Genomic DNA, 19,882 nt, shown 5'->3' on the forward strand with positions numbered 1-19,882 from the left:
CACAGCTGATAGTCCTACTGAATAGACTGTTAGAATTTGTATTATGGCAAGAAAAAAGCAGCTAAGTAAAGAAAAACGAGTGGCCATCATTACTTTAAGAAATGAAGGTCAGTCAGTGCGAAAAATTGGGAAAACTTTGAAAGTGTCCCCCAGTGCAGTTGCAAAAACCATCAAGCGCTACAAAGAAACTGGCTCACATGAGGACCGCCCCAGGAAAGGAAGACCAAGAGTCACCTCTGATAAGTTTATCCGAGTCACCAGCCTGAGAAATCGCAGGTTAACAGCAGCTCAGATTAGAGACCAGGTCAATGCCACACAGAGTTCTAGCAGCAGACACATCTCTTCAACAACTGTTAAGAGGAGACTTTGTGCAGCAGGCCTTCATGGTAAAATAGCTGCTAGGAAACCACTGCTAAGGACAGGCAACAAGCAGAAGAGACTTGTTTGGGCTAAAGAACACAAGGAATGGACATTAGACCAGTGGAAATCTGTGCATTGGTCTGATGAGTCCAAATTTGAGATCTTTGGTTCCAACCACCGTGTCTTTGTGCGATGCAGAAAAGGTGAACGGATGAACTCTCCATGACTGGTTCCCACCGTGAAGCATGGAGGAGAAGGTGTGATGGTGTGGGGGTGCTTTGCTGGTGACACTGTTGGGGATTTATTCAAAATTGAAGGCATACTGAACCAGCATGGCTACCATAGAATCTTGCAGCGGCATGCTATTCCATCCGGTTTGCGTTTAGTTGTACCATCATTTATTTTTCAACAGGACAATGACCCCAAACACACCTTCAGGCTGTGTAAGGGCTATTTGACCAAGAAGGAGAGTGATGGGGTGCTACGCCAGATGACCTGGCCTCCACAGTCACCAGACCTGAACCCAATCGAGATGGTTTGGGGTGAGCTGGACCGCAGAGTGAAGGCAAAAGGGCCAACAAGTGCTAAGCATCTCTGGGAACTCCTTCAAGATTGTTGGAAGACCATTTCCGGTGACTACCTCTTGAAGCTCATCAAGAGAATGCCAAGAGTGTGCAAAGCAGTCATCAAAGCAATAGGTGGCTACTTTGAAGAACCTAGAATATAAGACATATTTTCAGTTGTTTCACACTTGTTTGTTAAGTATATAATTCCACATGTGTTAATTCATAGTTTTGATGCATTCAGCGTGAATGTACAATTTTCATAGTCAAGAAAATAAAGAAAAATCTTTAAATGAAAAGGTGTGTCCAAACTTTTGGTCTGTACTGTATGTTGAGGAATAGCTCTGAGGAGGAGGTGAGATGGATGGGGAGAATGGAGGGAGAGATGAAGAGTTCCTTACTAGGTGTAGGGATTAGGGGTGGTTGTAAGAAGTGAAGGATTAAGGGGGTGAGAGTGAAAACAAAGACAAACATTGTTTACTGGGACTTAGTATCCAGTTACCTTCAGTTCCCTTCAGGATTCATTCTTATTTCTCATACTTCAGCTAATGGCCATACTTAAGGTAATGGCCACAGACTAAAGTCTTGTGGGGGTCGTGATGACATTCCACTCGTCCTCCAGTCACTCCAAATTAAGGCTATGAGCATGGGTCAACCATTCAAAGAATGAGTCAGACAACAAGCTGGTTCAAACTCAGAGCACGCTCAAAAGACTACTACAGACAACGTTCTCAGCAATGTTCTGTGTTTATTCCTACATACACAAAACTAAATACACTACATAATGGGGAGGGGAAAGGGGTTGTCCGGGACGGGGTAAGCCATGAAAGTCCAGTGTCTGGCCACTCCTGATTGGTCCACATCTCCTTATCTCAGTCTCTGGGCAGATATTGCAGCCGTCAGCTTATAATCTTGTTTCGTTTCTCTGAAATAAGTCTTGGCAACACTGGAACTGTCTTAGTTTAAGTTTCGATTTGAGTAATATGTAGCAAGGAAAGCTTATTGTTATATGACACAAAATGGTGGTTAGTACATAAGCAAAAAAGCGTATAAAAGTTACAAAAGTATAAAAGTTACAAAAATATATATTCTCTTTTACCCCGACATTCCCCCCTAAACACTAAGCTTTCCTTTGCTTCGGGTCCTTTGAGACTGTCCATGTGTGGGGAGAAGGGAGGTGGATTTCTTCACCCAATCATCTTAGAAGCTGCCCCCTTATGGGACGCCCCCAGACAATCGAGCCCTATCCTGGATGACACATGGAGTTCTCCCAACAGTCCCTAAACTAAATCTCTCAATTGAACTTTGTCATGGGGGGGCTGGTCAGACTTGTTCAAAAAAATGTATTTCTCCATATCTTCTCTTGATTCAGAAAGGTCCCGGAGATTGGGACAGCATTGGTTATATTTTTCCTGTATAAGGGGATTATGCAGCACAGGACCACCAGGCCCAATACTAGTAGACCTCCCATTACTAGACAAACTTGTTGGAGGAATCCCTTGAGCCCTCCCAACCAACCTGAGAAGAAGGAGATATCTACCCCTGTGTGGTAGCTGTCCACCCTGGGACAGACAGTAAACATATGGAAAGGATATAGAAGAAGGTAGTCATCTTTTATAGACTCGTTCTGTCTCTCTTGCAGTGGGAGGCGTGAATCCAGGTGCTCTTGCCCTTAAGCTTCAGAGCCGTCGGGGTGGTGAGAAGCACAGTGTACGGTCCCTCGAACCGCGGCTGGAGGCAGTCTTTCCGGACAAACTTCTTCACATACACTAGATCGCCTGGGATGAAATCATGTACTGCATCACCTGTAGATTCTGGGAGAGAAGCAGATACTGGAGAGCGGGTGTTAGTCAATTCTCTAGATAAGGCAATCACAAATTTTACTACTCTATCATGTGTTTCAGACAACTCTTGGGGCCTAATCTCTCCTATCTTGGGTGGGGTCCCAAACAAAATTTTTATAGGGAGTCAGCCCATGTTTGGCCTGAGGAGTGTGTGTGATATGATACAATACTATAGGGAGTAGGTCGGGCCAGGGGAGGGGATGATCTTGGGTCATTTTCAAGAGCTGGGTCTTGAGTGTGGAATTCATTCTCTCCACTTTGCCTATACTGGCAGGATGGTATGGAGTGTGGAGGCCCAAATCTGTTCCCAACATGTTCCAGAGTTCTTTGTAGATATTTGCTGTGAAAGCTGGTCCTTGGTCCGATTCTATGACTTGGGGAACTCCAAATCTGCAGGCAACTTCGGTGATCAGTTTCTTGGCTGTGACTTTAGCAGTCATGTTGACAACCGGGTAGGCCTCGGGCCAGGCTGAGAACATATCCACGGCTACCAAAACATACTCGTATTTTCCTGCTTTAGGCATTTGGATATGGTCGACTTGTATTCTCTGCCAAGGGTAGTCTGGTTTAGCCAGGTGTTGAAGAGGGACCCGGGCTGTACACGTTGGGTTGCAGGTAGCGCAGACAGAGCAGGATTTTGAGTACGCAGTCACAGTGGAAGAGATTCCGGGTGCAAAGTACAGTTTCTTGATACATGCTAAGGCTTGATTCTTTCCTCTGTGTGTAGGCCCGTGAGCCCATGCTGCCACAGCTGAGTACATGCGTCTAGGCAAGCAAGGCTTCCCATCCACTTGGTAAAGAGTCGAGTTGACCTTTGAATCTTTGCGACCTGCCAGCATGGCTCCTGCCGCTTTCCATTGCTTGACTTCTTCAGTGGGGGTCTTCCTTTGTTCCTCACACAATTTTTCTTCAGGCATCCTGACCCCCCTGGGTTCCACTCGTGTCTCCGCTGGACTTGTATGGTCTTCCGCCGACTGTTCTTTGGCTCTTGCTCTAGTGAGCGCCACAGCTACGGTTTGCAGGGTCTCCCCCATCTCTTCTTCCTTTTCCTGCCACTTTGATGACACATTCTCCACTGCTGCAGTCTTGGCTGCTTGGTCAGCTAGGTGGTTGCCCCTGGCTTCTCTGGATTCTAGTCTTCCATGAGCCTTGACCTTGATAACAGCAACCTGAATGAGTAGTTCCAGGGCCTTCATTAGGGCCTTAATCCATGAGACATGTTTCACTGGTGTACCTGCAGCTGTGATGAATCCTCTAGACTTCCACAAGAATCCAGAATCATTGCAAATTCCATGTCCATACCTGGAATCGGTATATATATATTCGCCTTTGTTCCTGCTGTCAGGTGGCAGGCCTCTGTGAGAGCCACAAGTTCAGCTTCTTGTGCAGACATGTATGGTGGTAGAGCTTCAGCCTTGAGGACTGTTAGGTCCGTTGTGACAGCATATCCCGTGTGGAACTTCCCTTGAGAGTCTGCGAAACGGGATCCATCAGTCCATAGGTGCAAGGCAGGGTCTGCGAGCGGATGTGCCACCATATTCTCTGGAGCAGAAGTCTCTTCCTGCAAAATTTTTATACAATCATGAGGTTCCACCAATGGACCTTCACCCTCTTCACCTTCCCCCTAGAAGGTGGAAACAAAGTGGCAGGATTGATAGTCAGACATCTGATAAATGTTATATTGGAGGGCAACAATAGGGAACACTGCAGCCGCAGGTGTCTTTGGTTGGTGAGATGTTTCGGAGATGTTTGTTGCAGAACAGCTGAGAGATCATGGCCGGCCTGTATAACTAGATCATGTCCAAGGACGATATCAGCTGACTTGTCAAGGAGGATGTGAGCAGCGTGGACCGCCTTAAGGCACGTGGGGGCAGTTCGGGCGACAGGGTCCAGGCGGGCTGAGTAGTAGCCCAAAGTCCGATACTTATGATCATAGCGTTGTGCTAGAACTCCAGAGGCATGACCTTCCGATTCCGAGACAAAAAGGTGAAATGGCTGAGTATAGTCTGGTAAGCCCAAGGCCGGGGCAGAGACAACAGCCTGTTTAAGGCGGTCAAAACATAGTCTGTGTTGATGAGAAACACGTGGATCTTCAGCATGAAGCCAAACTGAGCCTTCATTCTTGAGACAGTCGTACAGAGGTTGCATGAGCTTTGAGGCATCAGGGATTCATTGCCTGCAGTAAGTGATGAGACCAAGGAAAGTCTGCATAGCGGAATAGGTGGTTGGGAAAGTGATATCCATGATGGCTTGCTTTCTTTCTTCAGTCAGATGTCTAGCACCTTGTGAAATGCAATGTCCGAGGAAAATGACCTTGGGCAGACACCATTGGACTTTGCCTTTCGAGACTTTACAGTTAGCTGAGTGAAGAAACCAGAGAAGGGATGCTGACATCTCTGGCAAATTTTCTTCAGTGCCACAGAGTAAAAGATCATCCACATACTGTAGAAGGGTGACCTGAGGGTTCTCTTGAACCCATGGCTCCAGAATAGACTTCATAAAATGAATGAATTGGTTAGGAGAGTTCTGGGCTCCTTGTGGAGTCCTGGTCCATGTAAACTGTGCTCCTTAAAAGGTGAAGGCAAAAAGAAACCACGAATCTTCATGTAAGGGTATACTGAAAAAGGCGTTGGCCAGATCTAACACCGTAAACAAGGTGGCCGTTGGAGGCACCTGAGACAAAAGGGTGTTTGGGTTGGGTACCACTGGAGTTTCTAAAATAATAGCTGCATTGACGGCTCTGAGATCCTGAACCAACCGGTATCTTGGAGGCTCTCCCGGAGCGGTTTTCTTTTTTTACAGGAAAGAGGGGTGTATTGCATGGAGATACACATCTGACAAGGACTCCTGATTCCAGGAGGGAAGTGATTTGGGTACCCAAGCTTTGTTCTTGTGCAGCCTTGAGGGGGTATTGTGGCAACCGTGGGTACCTATGTCCAGGCTTGAGGTGTACTCGGACCGGGGGAACCTGCAGGAGGCCGACGTCCTCTGGCCCACTGGACCACAAAGAGTGAGGGAACTGTGAGGTATCAAGAAGAGTGTGAGGTTGTATGGTCATCATCATAAAAGGGAAGGCTTTAAGAACACAGCGGTCTTCAGTCCCTTGTTCTGAATGAGAGTCCCGCAAAAGAAGCTCCATACCATGGTTTCCGAAGGTAATTGTTGCCTTCATCCGCTCTAAGAGATCGGCTCCCAACAGATTGACAGGGCAAATTTCAGAGACCAAGAATCTTGTGAGTACTCCGGTGAACAGTCCTGCAGACACAGGGACTGTGAGTGGAGAAGAAATATGTTGGCCTTCCACCCCAACACAGGTGAGGGTATCCGATGATAGGGATACAGAAGGAGGGAGCTGTGCAGAGGAAATGACAGATGTGGCCGCCCCAGTGTCCACCAGGAACTCCAGTGGTTGATGGTCCACCTGTAAAGTGACAGTCCCACAGGCGGCCGTGAGATGCGTAGCCGGGAAAGTGGACACTGGTTGACCGAGCCGTCATTGGCGTGGATGAGATGGTTCACGGGAAGGTCCATGGTTGTGTGGACCGTCATGAAATGAGCGGTCATGGTACTGTCTGCGGGTTGGACAGTCTCTGAGAATGTGATTAGGGTTACCACACTCCCAACACAACATTCGTCCTTCAGAATCACGAGGTTGTCTTCTGTTTCTAGATGGTCCCTTGTCATCTCTTCTGTCTTGTCTTCTATATGTGGGAGGAGTATCATCACCTGTGCCTTTAACCATTACCCACTTGATTCCATGTTGGTTGCCAGGGGGTGGGTAGCTTTCTTGAGCTTGATATACCATGGCAGAAGCGGCTTTCTTCTTTGGCTTAGTATCCTTTTTCATTTTTAGCATTGATTTTTGGAAAGCTTTAACTATGTCCACCGCGTCGTTGAAGGAAGAAGAACGAATCTCGGGCCGTACTCTCAGGACTTCATCTCTGAGAGCGTCTTGTAGGCCATCTACTAGGGCCTGAACCAACAGGGCGGCCTGCGTCTTGACGTGAGGACTGTATCCGAGATCCTCAAAATGCATGCTGAGTCTTGCAGCATATCTTTCCACAGATTCATCAGGGTCTTGTTGAACATCTTGTACAGACCCAGCTTGATCTGACAAGCGATCCTGAGCCCAGACTTTTAACTGTTTCATGTATTCTAGGCCGGATTCATACGTACTAAGGGATCCTGCTTTTGTGGAATCCATGGCCTTTTGAAAGCTCTCCGTTTTCGGCTAAGTGAGCCTGGCATTCTGCAGCCAGAGTAGAACCAGCAGCAAGGGAAATTTTGCGAGCCAATCCTCCAACATGGCTCATACAGGTGTTTGCAGGGTTGACTATGGCCCCCACCCGATGTGTAAGGATGTCACCATAGCCTATTGACAGAGTGACAGGGCGTCCTGATGGGTCTACTAGATTACGGGAGCGGCAGGGGTCCCAAACTTCTGAGAGGCTGGGGGGTGGTGTTCTTTCAGCAGTTGCTTAAAGCAAGGGCCGGAGTACGGGTAATGGATGTGGGGTGGAGGATGCCATAGGAGACGTATGGGGTAAAGGAGGGGGGGCTGGAGTATCTTGAGCCCATCCCTCATCTGGCTCCGTATCGTCTTGAGTAACAGTATGTTGGCGGAGGGAGAGCAGTCTGGCCTGAAATTCTGGGGAGTTGAGGAGGATATCCCCAGGGTTGTGAGTGACTCCCATAGGAAACAGGGGAAGCGTCTCAGCATCGTGGACTGGAGCAGAGGGTGTCACATTAGTTTCAGATGGGTGCTCTGGGACTGCGGGCTTTTCCACCTGTGCTGGTGGCTGGTAATATGCACCGGACGGATGTAGTAGTGGATATAGGCCGGATTGGGGCTTTCCGGGCCTCCCACAACAAGTAAGAGGTGTAGCAAGATGGCCGTGGGAGGGAGGAGTTAGAGTGGAAGTGGGATTGTTCTTGGAGGCAGGAAAAAGGTGTAGTAACAGGCATCAACGGGGTTACGGCCAATTTAGGGTCACATAACAAATCACATTCTGCAGCTTTCATGTATCCGAACAAAGGCTCAGCATTCTCTGTTCCCCCCTGCACCATCTACTCTAAAATATATCTGAGCCTGGTGCAGGAGTCCTAAATCACTCAACTTTCCCTTTCTCTGTGTAACACATTCTTTCTACACTGAAAACTAAAGCCTGTCTGTACTGGATAAGCTTATCATGTTATACAAATTCCTAACATTCTTCTTGCCTTCTTGCCTTCCCGTAACTCCACTAATTGGCTTAACTCCTACAGCAGCATTCCACAACTTACGAGATCTTTCAAATTTAAATATATGCAACATTTTCTTATAGAATGCAATGATCTGTCGCGACTCAGATCACTGGTGCAGCCGACAGGTCGCCACCCGTCAGTGTAGAGCAGAGGTCCCCAACCTTTTTTGCACCAGGGACCGGCTATAAGGAAGACCAGTTTTCCATGGCCCGGTGGGGGTGGGGGCGGGGCTTTGGTCATATGGGGGTGGGGTTATGGAGGGGTGGAGCTGTATGGGGAGGATGCTGGCGGGACCTCGGTGTACAGCGCTGCTAAGTAGCAGCATTGTACATTGAGCGTCAGTGTATACAGCGCTGCTGCTTAGCAGCGCTACACACTGAACACCGGTACCGGGAGCCGCGTCACTGAAGCCAGTCTGCTGCCCCAGCACGCCCCACATAACATGTTCTGCCGGGGGCGTGTCAGTGAGGAGAGCCTGCCGCCCCACCCCGTCAGGAACACACCATGCTGTGCTGTGGAGGGCCGCGTCACTAAGACCCGCCCGACACCCCACCCCGTCCTGCATAATGTTCTCTGCCAGGAGCTGCGAGCTGTCACGGCTATGGCAGAAAACATTATAAATCCACACAGAGCGAGCTCTGACCAGGCGCAGGGCCGCGGAGCTAGCTGTCAGCGGCGCCGCGGACCGGCTGAAAAACCCCAACGGCCCGGTCCTGGTCCTCGGACCGGCGGTTGGGGACCTCTGGTGTAGAGTACTCCTCAATACACTGATAAGATAGAGAGTACCTCTCAATCTATCCCTTCCCTAACCTTGAATGGCGACTTTACAGTACGACTCACCACGGCACCCTGACTGACAGCAGAACCCCTCCTTATGAGGTTTCTCTGTATAAGACGAAGAGTACCCCTCAATCCGTCTTCTTTCCTACTACGGCACCACCCGTCAGTGTAGAGTACACCTCAATACACTGATGAGATAGAGAGTACCTCTCAATCTATCTCCTTTCCTACTACGGCACCACCCGTCAGTGTAGAGTACACCTCAATACACTGATGAGATAGAGAGTACCTCTCAATCTATCTCCTTTCCTAACCTTGAATTTAGAGCAGTCTCTGTGTTAGACGAAGAGCACTCCTCAATTCGTTACAGATTCTTACAGCACAACACTTCCTTACACTACAATTCAGGAATGCTTTGAAACTTCGACTATTAGTTACGGGAGGCAGCTATCTAAGAAAAGTACAGTGACCGGGGGAGGAGGAGGTGGTGTTCACACGAGCACGCGCAGGCATGCGACGTCACTCGTTTTAACACTTGCTGGTTCAGGACGTGGTGCGGGACGCCTAAGGTCTCACCACTCGACCGGTCACCCACCCAGACCCAACCTGACAACCCAACAGGAACCGCTGCGGCTGACACACAGGCAAGTGAGACATATAAAATACATCTCAACTTACCGTGTTCGATGGAGGTTGATCAGGCCTCAAATTCAGCCACCGCGGTCACCACCAGGGAAATCAGCGATATGGGTCCGGGAGGGCGGCGTACCGCTAGCCACGCCGCACGTTGAGCGCCATTTGTGGGGGTCGTGATGACATTCCACTCGTCCTCCAGTCACTCCAAATTAAGGCTATGAGCATGGGTCAACCATTCAAAGAATGAGTCAGACAACAAGCTGGTTCAAACTCAGAGCACGCTCAAAAGACTACTACAGACAACGTTCTCAGCAATGTTCTGTGTTTATTCCTACATACACAAAACTAAATACACTACATAATGGGGAGGGGAAAGGGGTTGTCCGGGGCGGGGTAAGCCATGAAAGTCCAGTGTCTGGCCACTCCTGATTGGTCCACATCTCCTTATCTCAGTCTCTGGGCAGATATTGCAGCCGTCAGCTTATAATCTTGTTTCGTTTCTCTGAAATAAGTCTTGGCAACACTGGAACTGTCTTAGTTTAAGTTTCGATTTGAGTAATATGTAGCAAGGAAAGCTTATTGTTATATGACACAAAATGGTGGTTAGTACATAAGCAAAAAAGCGTATAAAAGTTACAAAAGTATAAAAGTTACAAAAATATATATTCTCTTTTACCCCGACAGTCTGACACAGACTCCTGGCCCACAATATATTTGTAACAGAATGCATTCAGCTGTGAACCAGAGGGGAGTGGTCTGTGCTCATCTCGATCAGCTGATTAGGGTTGAAACATATGCTGGATAGTCAAAGACTAAGTAAACAAGGTCATAAATGAAAATAGGAGGTAGCTGGTGTAACTTGGAGGACATACCATTAGTAAATAGGAGTAGAGAAGTATAGAGAAATCTGCATGGGAGTCAAGACGAAAAAGCTGGGTCACATGCCATTAGTAAATAGGAGTATACATGGAGGGGAGCAGGCAAAGGCAAAAGCATTTTCCAGAGGGATTATTCCAACTATAAAACCTCAGGACTTATTCTAACTGCAGAACAGCAGGCGGTACTGTGAGAACATTATACTGTGTGTGGGGGCATCATACATACTGCATAAGGGGCATTAAGCTGTGTGGGGACATTCATACTGCATAACGGGCATAATGGGGGCATCATACATCCTCCATACTTTCATATGGCGGATTCCACCTTTCCCACACTCCCCGCCCCAACGGCAAACATGGTGGAGGCGTAGGTTTTCTCCTGTCAGATACCTGCGCTTTCACTCCCCTCTTTTGAGGTGCACTGTGTGCGCATCTATTCCCCCTCTGACCTCCAACTGGCCGTCATTTACCAACCTCCAGGGCTAGGCACCACTTTCTTAGACCACTTCACCACCTGGCTGCTTCACTTCCTTTCCGCTGACATCCCCACTATCATAATGGGTGACTTCAACATCCCCATTGACACTTCCCACTCGTCTGTCTCTAAGTTCCTATCCCTCACTTACTCCTTCGGCCATGCTCAATGGTCTTCTGCAGCTACTCATAAAGATGGCCACACACTGGACCTCATCTTCACCCGCCTCTGTTCCCTATCTAACCTCTCTAACTCACCTCTCCCTCTCTCTGACCATAACCTCCTCACATTCTTTACCCTCTCCTCTCCAAGTGCACAATCCCCACTCCACGAACTTACACACCCTCGCAGAAACCTCAAACACCTTGACCTACACTCACTCTCTGAATCCCTCCTCCCTCTTACAGACATAAATTCCTTACACAATGCAGATGTTGCTGCCGCTTTATATAACACCACAATAGCTGCAGCTCTCGACTCGATCGCCCCTCTCACACATACCAAAGCTCGCAGAATCAACAGGCAACCCTGGCACACCAAACTTACTAAAGAACTGCGACGGGCCTCCAGGGTTGCGGAGCGGAGATGGAAAAGGTCTCACTCCATCAAGCACTTCATCGCATTCAAACAATCCCTAACCATTTTCAAGTCCACACTCACTGCAGCAAAACAAACATACTTCTCATCTCTCATATCTTCCCCGTTCCACAACCCTAAACAGCTATTTAACACTTTCAATTCTCTCCTTCGTCCCCCAACGCCTCCTCCCTCTTCTCTCATCTCAGCCGAAGACTTTGCCTCATTCTTCAAGCAGAAGATTGACACCATCAGACAAAGCTTTTGCCTAAGTCCGCACAACCCCTCCTCATATCTATTCAACCTTCCTCCTCCAAACCCCACTTCTCCACCATTACAAAAGGTCAAGTCTCCTCTTTACTCTCCAAATCACACCTCACCACCTGCGAACTTAACCCAATCCCATCCCATCTCTAACCTTACCACAGTCTTCATCCCAACCCTAATCCACCTCTTCAACCTGTCACTAACAACCGGTGTCTTCTCCTCATGTCTCAAACACGCCTTAATCACACCCATCCTCAAAAAGTCCTCCCTTGACCCATCCTCTCTGAATAGCTACCGCCCCATATCACTTCTCCCCTATGCCTCAAAACTACTAGAACAACATGTCCACCTTGAACTGTCCTCCCACCTCTCTTCCTGCTCCCTCTTCGACCGCCTACAATCTGGCTTCCGACCGCATCACTGGACTGAAACTGCCCTGACCAAAGTCACCAAAGACCTACTAACCGCCAAATCCAAGCGACACTACTCCATCCTCCTCCTTCTGGACCTGTCATCTGCCTTCGACACAGTCAACCATTCCCTCTTACTACAGATTCTCTCATCTCTTGGCATCACGGACTTGGCCCTATCTTGGATCTCCTCATACCTAACAGACAGGAGATTCAGCGTCTCCCACTCACGCACCACCTCCTCATCTCGCTCCCTATCTGTCGGTGTCCCCCAAGGTTCAGTTCTAGGACCTCTGCTCTTCTCCATCTACACCCTCGGCCTGGGACAGCTCATAGAGTCTCACGGCTTTCAGTATCACCTCTATGAAAATGACACACAGATATACCTCTCTGGACCCGATATCTCCTCCCTACTAACCAAAATCCCACAATGTCTGTCCGCCATCTCATCCTTCTTCTCTGCCAGATTTCTAAAACTTAACATGGATACGACAGTGTTCATCATCTTTCCACCCTCTCATTCATATCCCCCGTCTGACCTATCCCTCAACGTCAATGGCTGTTCACTCTCCCCAGTCCCACAAGCTCGCAGCCTTGGGGTAACCCTGGACCCTGATCTCTCCTTCAAACCACATATCCAAGCCCTTTCCACTTCCTGCCGACTCCAACTCAAAAATATCTCCCGGATCCGTGCATTCTTCAGCAAAGACTCTGCAAAAACACTACTGCATGCCCTCATCATCTCCCGCCTGGACTACTGCAACCTCCTGCTCTGTGGCCTCCCTTCCAACACTCTTGCACCCCTCCAATCTATTCTAAAATCTACTGCTCGATTAATCCACCTGTCCCCCCGCTATTCCTCGGCCTCTCCCCTCTGTCAATCCCTTCACTGGCTCCCCATTGCCCAGAGACTCAAGTTCAAAACCCTAACCATGGCATACAAAGCCATCCACAACCTGTCTCCTCCATACATCTGTGATTTAGTTTCCCGGTACTTACCTGCATGCAACCTCCAATCCTCACAAGATCTCCTTCTCTACTCTTATCTCCTCTTCCCACAATCGCATACAAGATTTCTCCCGTGCATCCCCCCTACTCTGGAACTCTCTACCCCAACACATCAGACTCTCACCTACCATGGAAGCCTTCAAAAGAAACCTGAAGACCTACCTCTTCCGACAAGCCTACAACCTGCAGTAACCACCGCCCCACCACATTACTGCATGACCTCCTCTACCCCCGCCCATCCCTAGTAGACTGTGAGCCCTCACGGGCAGGGTCCTCTCTCCTCCTGTACCAGTCGCTGACTCGTTTTGTTAAGATTATGTAAATGTTTTTGCTATGTATATCCCTATCACATGTAAAAGCGCCATGGAATAAATGGTGCTATAATAATAAATAATAATAATAAGGGGCACAATGGGGGCATTACACTGTGTGGGGGCATCATTCATACTGCATAAGGGGCATAATGGGGGCATTACACTGTGTGGGGGCATCATACATCCTGCATAAGGGGCATTACACTGTGGGGGGCATAATGGGGGCATTACACTGTGTGGGGTCATCATACATCCTGCATAAGGGGCATTACACTGTGTGGGGGCATCATACATACTGCATAAGGGGCATAATGGGGGCATTACACTGTGTGGGGGCATCATACATCCTGCATAAGGAGCATAATGGGGGCATCATACATCTCGCATAAGGGGCATAATGGGGGCATTACACTGTGTGGGGGCATCATACATCCTGCATAAGGAGCATAATGGGGGCATCATACATCTCGCATAAGGGGCATAATGGGGGCATTACACTGTGTGGGGGCATCATACATCTCGCATAAGGGGCATAATGGGGGCATTACACTGTGTGGGGGGCATCTTACATACTGCATAAGGGGCATAATGGGGGCATTACACTGTGTTGGGGCACCATACATCCTGCATAAGGGGCATTACACTGTGTGGGGGCATCATACTGCATAAGGGGCATAATGGGGGCATTACACTGTGGGGGGCATCATACATACTACATAAGGGGCATAATGGGGGCATTACACTGTGTGGGGTGCATCATACATACTGCATAAGGGGCATAATGGGGGCATTACACTGTGTGGGGCATCATACATCCTGCATAAGGGGCATAATGGGGGTATTACACTGTGGGGTCATCATACATACTACATAAGGGGCATAATGGGGGCATTACACTGTGTGGGGGCATCATACATCCTGCATAAGGGGCATAATGGGGGCATTACACTGTGTGGGGTGCATCATACATACTGCATAAGGGGCATAATGGGGGCATTACACTGTGTGGGGCATCATACATCCTGCATAAGGGGCATAATGGGGGCATTACATTGTGGGGGGCATCATACATCCTGCATAAGGGGCATAATGGGGGCATTACACTGTGTGGGGGCATCATACATCCTGCATAAGGGGCATAATGGGGGCATTACACTGTGTGGGGCATCATACATCCTGCATAAGGGGCATAATGGGGGCATTACACTGTGTGGGGGCATCATACATACTGCATAAGAGGCATAATGGGGGCATTACACTGTGTGGGGGCATCATACATCCTGCATAAGGGGCATAATGGGGGCATTACACTGTGTGGGGGCATCATACATACTGTATAAGGAGCATAATGGGGGCATTACACTGTGGGGCCAGTAAAGGGGTCCTGTACTATGAGAACAATACGTTTCCTCCCTTCCTGTCTCCATAGTTGGGTCGTATGTAGTATTGAGCATTCCGATACTGAAATATCGGGTATCGGCCGATATTCGCGGTATCGGAATTCCGATACTTAATTCCGATACTTTTACAATATCGAATACTGGAATCGGAAGTTCCCATAATGCCTGCGCTCTGCAGTGTCTCTGAACGATGACAAGCTGGATGGCAGCGCTCAGCTGAGATCCAGCCTGTCATCAGAATGCCATCCCAGCGTGGGAGAATTCTCCTGATTGTTTAAAAGCCGGCGCGCGGTAAAAAGCCGCCGGCTTTTAAACAATCACACAGCCCCATACTGCTTCCCCGCAGCCTCCCACCCCGATCCTCCGCTCCCCTCGCCACCTCCCATCCTGATCGTAAGTTAGGACCGGGCGGGGAGCGCAGCACCAAGGAGCGGGGAGCTAAGGACCCGGGCGGGGAAGCCGGCAGTGAAAAGACTTCACCGCCGGCTTTCCCGTTCTGTGCTGCGCTTTCCCGCCGGTTATTTCAAATGAACAGCTGAGGTATCAGGTGATGCCGATCAGCTGTTCATTTGAAGTCCCCGCGGTGCCCTCGGAGGGTTCATGTGAGTTCATGCTTGACTGCATTGCATGAACTCACATGAACTTTCCCACGGCCACACAGGTCAGCCTCACCTCCCAGACCATCAGCCCCGTCATGATTGGTGTGCGCGGTGTCTGTGCGATGTCTGCGAGTGTGTGCGGGTGTGCGCGGTGTCTGCGATGTGTGCGGGTGTGTGCGTGCAGGCAGACATAGGCCGATGTGACACTACTACTCCCATCGGCCTATGTCTGTCCCCCGTCCACTCGTGCCAGCAGGATCAGCTCGATGGGAGCAGTAGTTCCCATCAGCCTGATCCTGCTATTTAAATTGCCCTACTGTTTCCCCAATACATTTTAAATACATGTCATTGGTGGCCAGTGGTTACCTACAATAAATTAGTTCATACATTACCTGTGCCCGCCGATCGCCACCTAAAATAAAGTAAAAAATAAAAAACTACACCTATACTCACCTAGACACCTAATTCCCCGAAGCCATCGATCTCCTGTAATAAAATATAAAATAATAAACCACAACCTTATCCTTACCCCTCCGTAGTAGTCCACGAGTGTCCCACGAAGATCTCCAGTTCAGAGCAGCCACATAGAATGTGACCGCTCTGAACCGCTGCCGCCGCTAGAATGACGGGGCCGTAAAGCAGCCCCGTCATTGCATAAGCGGGTTCGCCGGAGTTCAGGCAGCGCTGCTCCGGTTAGCTCCTTTACGGCCCTGCTGTATCGTGAGAAATTCCCACGGTACAGCAGTGCCGTAAGGGAGGTCTCCGGAGCTGCGCTGCCTGAATGCACTCCGGTGACCTCAGTCAGGGGCTCCCGCTGCCGGGAGCGGACGTGTTCCCGGGAGCGTGAGCTTACAGCAGCCATGCACAGCTGTCACCATCTCCAGATGTGACAGCTGTGCATGGGAGATCAGCGCAGGAACGTGGACAGGTAACTATTTTTTTTTAGTAAACTAAGAATTAAATAAAATTGTGTGTTTTATTTCAAATAAATTATTTTTTTCTGGGTGTAGTGTGTTTTTTCTTTTTAACACTTTGTAGGTTAGTAATGGGGGTGTCTTATAGACGCCCATCATTACTAACCTGGGCTTCATGGCAGCTGGCGCTGACATGAACCCCAACCCTATTACCCCCTGCCACCGCACCAGGGCAGCGTGGAAGAGCGAGGCTAAGTGCCAGAGTTGGCGCATCCTATGGATGCGCCATTTCTGGGGCGGCTGACGGCTGGTGTTTCTAGCCTGGGAGGTGGCCAATATTTATGGCACCCTTCCTGGGCTATTAATATCAGCCCCCAGCTGTCTGCCTAGCCTTTGCTAGCTATTAAAATAGGGGGGACCCCACGTCATTTTTTTGGGGGGGTCCCCCATTTTAATAGCTAGTAAAGGCTAGGTATTCAGCTGGGGGCTGATATTAGTAGTCGTGGAAGCTCCGTGGGTATTACCCCCTTCCCAGGCTTCAAACATCTGCCCCAGCCGTCTGCTTAACCTCCGCTAGAGACTAAAATTATGGGGGATCCCACGCCAATTTTTTTTTTAAATAAATCCTTTATTTTAACACTAAATGACATTTGAGGAGTTAATAAAGATGCAGTCCCTAAATTATTATTTATTTTTTAATTAATTTTTCCCAAAAATTTTGACGTGGGCTTTGCCATATTTTTGTTTGCCAACCAGGTACAGCATCCAGCTTCTATGAACGCGCCATTTTCCGGGGTGGCTGCGGACTGCAATTTGCAGCGGGGGGGGCCCAGAAAGCTTGGGTCTCCCTGCGCTGCAGATTCCATCCCCCAGCTGCCTAGTTGTACCTGGCTGGACACAAAAATAGGGAGAAGCCCCACGTATTTTTTTTTTAAATTATTTCATGAAATTCATGAAATAATAAAGAAAAAAAGGGATTCCCTATATTGTTGTGTCCGGCCAGGTACAAATAGGCAGCTGGTGGTTGGGGGGAGCCCGTTCCTGCCTTCTGTACCTGGCTGGACACAAATATAGTGCGAAGCCCCACGTCAATTTTTTTTAAATTATTTCAGGAAATTCATGAAATAATTAAAAAAAAATTGATGTGGGGCTTCGCCCTATATTTGTGTCCAGCCAGGTACAACTAGGCAGCTGGGGGCTGGAATCAGCAGCGCAGGGAGGCCCAAGCTTTCTGGGCCCCACCCGCTGCAAATTGCAGTCCGCAGCCGCCCCGGAAAATGGCGCGTTCATAGAAGCGCCATCTTCTGGCGCTGTACCCAACTCATCCAGGGCCCTGGTGCGGTGACTCACTGGGTAATAAAGGGGTTAAGGCCAGCTTGGCATCATCAGCTGGCCCTAAGCCCGAAATTCATAGGGTCACGCCAATATTAGACATGACCACCATGAATTTCTAGTAAAGTATTTAAAAAAAACACAACACCAAGAAAAAAGTCCTTTAATTGAAATAAAGACACAATTCTTTATTGTTCTAAATTAAACTATACTTACCATCACACCCATTCCAGCTGAAGCCAACGATCTCCTGCAATAAAAGAAAAATAATAAACCAACCTCATCCTTACCTTCCCATGGATCCCACGACAGCTTCAGCTCTGCTACATCGAGATGACAGGCTGGACCGCAGCAGAACGCTGCCATCCAGCCTGTCATCCCGCAGACACTGAGAAGCGCAGGCATGTTTGCGCTCCTCAGTGTCTCTCTGTGACGGCATAAAGATGAGCCGAGGTCATGTCCAATGAACTCAGCTCACCTCATGCACGTCACTGACAGCGTGGGAAAATTCTCCTGCACTCAGCGCTTCAGCGTGAGAATTCTCCCACGCTGTCAGTGACGTGCATGAGGTGAGCTGAGTTCATTAGACATGACCTCACCTCATGCACGTCACTGACAGCGTGGGAGAATTCTCCTGCACTCAGCGCTTCAGCGTGAGAATTTTCCCACGCTGTCAGTGACGTGCATGAGGTGAGCCGAGTTCATTGTCGGCTCATCTGGATGCCGTCAGAGAGACACTGAGGAGCGCAAGCAAGCCTGCGCTTCTCAGTGTCCGCGGGATGACAGGCTGGATGGCAGCGTTTTGCTGCGGTCCAGCCTGTCATCTTGATGTAGCAGAGCTGGAGCCATCGTGGGAACCATGGAAAGGTAAGGATGAGGTTGCTTTATTATTTTACTTTTATTGCAGGAGATCGTTGGCTTCAGCTGGAATGGGCGTGACGGTAAGTATGGTTTAATTTAGAACAATAAAGAATTGTGTCTTTATTTCAATTAAAGGACTTTATTCTGGGTGTTCGTGGGTTTTTTTTAACTTTGACTATGGGGTTAGTAATGGGAGTGTCTTATAGACGCCTCTCCATTACTAACCTGGGCTTGATGTCAGCTGGCATTATAAGCTGACATCAACCCCAGCCCTATTACCCCACTGCCACCGCTACAGGGCAGTGGGAAGAGCGAGGCAAAGTGCCAGAATTGGCGCATCCTATGGACGCGCCATTTCTGGGGCGGCTGACGGCTGGTGTTTCTAGCCTGGGAGGGGGCCAATATTCATGGCTCCCTTCCTGGGCTATTAATATCAGCCCCCAGCTGTCTGCCTAGCCTTTGCTAGCTATTAAATTAGGGGGGACCCCACGTCATTTTTTTGGGGGGGTCCCCCATTTTAATAGCTAGTAAAGGCTAGGTATTCAGCTGGGGGCTGATATTAGTAGCCTGGGAAGCTCCGTGGGTATTATCCCCTTCCCAGGCTTCAAACATCTGCCCCAGCTGTCTGCTTAACCTCCGCTAGAGATTAAAATTAAGGGGAACCTCACGCCAATTTTTTTTTAAATAAATCCTTTATTTTAACACTAAATGACAAGTACAGTAAGCAACACTGTCACTGTACTTCATATATATGTGACTGACATGTTTCTATCTATCTAATCTATGCGTGAAGGTCTATTCTTTCTATTCTAAATTGTCGGGTACCGGTGTATGCCGCTGATGAATTGCCGGCTTTTCGCGTAATACATTCTACATTATTCTTAGTTGTTTTACTTCATGTAGAATTAACCTACAAGGAAAGAAAGGGTTTATTTTCATTCCGATATTTATGTCCCATTGACTTGCATTGGTTTCCGGTATCGGAATCGGCGATATCCGATACTTTTTGGGTATCGGCCCGATCCAATCCGATACGATATTTCCTGATATCGGAATGTATCGCTCAACACTAGTCGTATGTATCTATTACAGGAAATAGAACAAAAACCTTATGATTCTTATAAAGGGGCAACACAAGACCCCAAAAGAGTCTCCGCGCTGAAGGGGTTAATGCCCCCTTCGCCCAGTAATGGGGGGTCTCCACATACCTCCACCTGCAGAGCCGCCACCACATATATGGCTGCTCTGTGCGCACAGGAGCTGTGATGAGGTCACAGGAGGGGAGGAGTCAGGGGTCACATGATCAGGGGCCTCAGTGGATGCAGGACTCTGCTGTGCTGGTTGTCATGGTGCTGGATGAGCTGAAGTTTATGTGTGGGGTCAGGAGGGGTTTACAGTGTGGATGTAGCAGAGCCGTGTGT

At 48.8% G+C, this 19,882-nt stretch overlaps 1 protein-coding gene across 1 annotated transcript in view; it reads right to left on the reverse strand.

Annotated features, from left to right (window-relative positions):
• Window positions 1-19,751, reverse strand: part of LOC141191681 (gastrula zinc finger protein XlCGF53.1-like) — a 48,502-nt gene extending 28,751 nt beyond the window's left edge. The window contains exon 1 of the mRNA XM_073661624.1: window positions 19,670-19,751. The gene's annotated coding sequence lies outside the window, so the exon portion shown is untranslated. The remainder of the gene's footprint in view (window positions 1-19,669) is intronic.
• Between the last annotated feature and the right edge of the window lie 131 nt (window positions 19,752-19,882).

The sequence above is a fragment of the Phyllobates terribilis genome, unplaced genomic scaffold (assembly GCF_046119375.1).
Source record: "Phyllobates terribilis strain yellow unplaced genomic scaffold, ASM4611937v1 Scaffold_49__1_contigs__length_9717188, whole genome shotgun sequence".
NCBI classification, from domain to species: Eukaryota; Metazoa; Chordata; class Amphibia; order Anura; family Dendrobatidae; genus Phyllobates; species Phyllobates terribilis.